The following is a 940-nucleotide window of genomic DNA, read 5'->3' on the forward strand; positions in this document are numbered from 1 at the left end:
TTTGTTGTCTAATTGTTTTTTGCATTTACAATGATGAGGTAAAAGTTCGAAGAAAACAAAATAATATATCTAAAAAGAGACAAATTGTGGGTCAATAGATTTAATTATAGGTATATTAATGATAAAGCATCTTTACATCGTCCATAAAAAGAAACACTCGCTGAAAGTTGAATGAGCTCTATTGTCTCAATATTTCTGATTGTACTATTTGTAAAAAAAAAAAAAAGTTTTGTACTAAACTGATGAGAATCAATTAACACACTTTAGCATTTGTGTTTGTGAACAAAAGATCTCTTTTCATTCGACCAATGATTCCAATTTCAAAGTCAGGTTATACTTGTCTCCATCTGGCATGCAGTGGCTGCACCTGAGGCCGTGGTGCCATGATACTTGTCTCCATCTGGCATGCAGTGGCTGCAACTGAGGCCGTGGTGCCATGATACATGTTGCAATCCCATGCAGTGGCTGCAACTTAGGCCGTGGTGCCATGATACATGTTGCAATCGCATGCAGTGGCTGCACCTGAGGCAGTGGTGCCATGATACATGTTGCAATCGCATGCAGTGGCTGCAACTTAGGCCGTGGTGCCATGATACATGTTGCAATCGCATGCAGTGGCTGCAACTGAGGCCGTGGTGCCATGATACATGTTGCAATCGCATGCAGTGGCTGCAACTGAGGCTCTGGTGCCATGATACATGTTGCAATCGCATGCAGTGGCTGCAACTGAGGCCGTGGTGCCATGATACATGTTGCAATCACATGCAGTGGCTGCAACTGAGGCCGTGGTGCCATGATACATGTTGCAATCACATGCAGGGGCTGCAACTGAGCTGTGGTGCCATGATACATGTTGCAATCGCATGCAGTGGCTGCAACTGAGCTGTGGTGCCATGATACATGTTGCAATCGCATGCAGTGGCTGCAACTGAGCTGTGGT

The sequence above is a fragment of the Saccoglossus kowalevskii genome, chromosome 8 (assembly GCF_978046115.1).
Source record: "Saccoglossus kowalevskii chromosome 8, keSacKowa6.1, whole genome shotgun sequence".
In the NCBI taxonomy this organism is placed as follows: domain Eukaryota; kingdom Metazoa; phylum Hemichordata; class Enteropneusta; family Harrimaniidae; genus Saccoglossus; species Saccoglossus kowalevskii.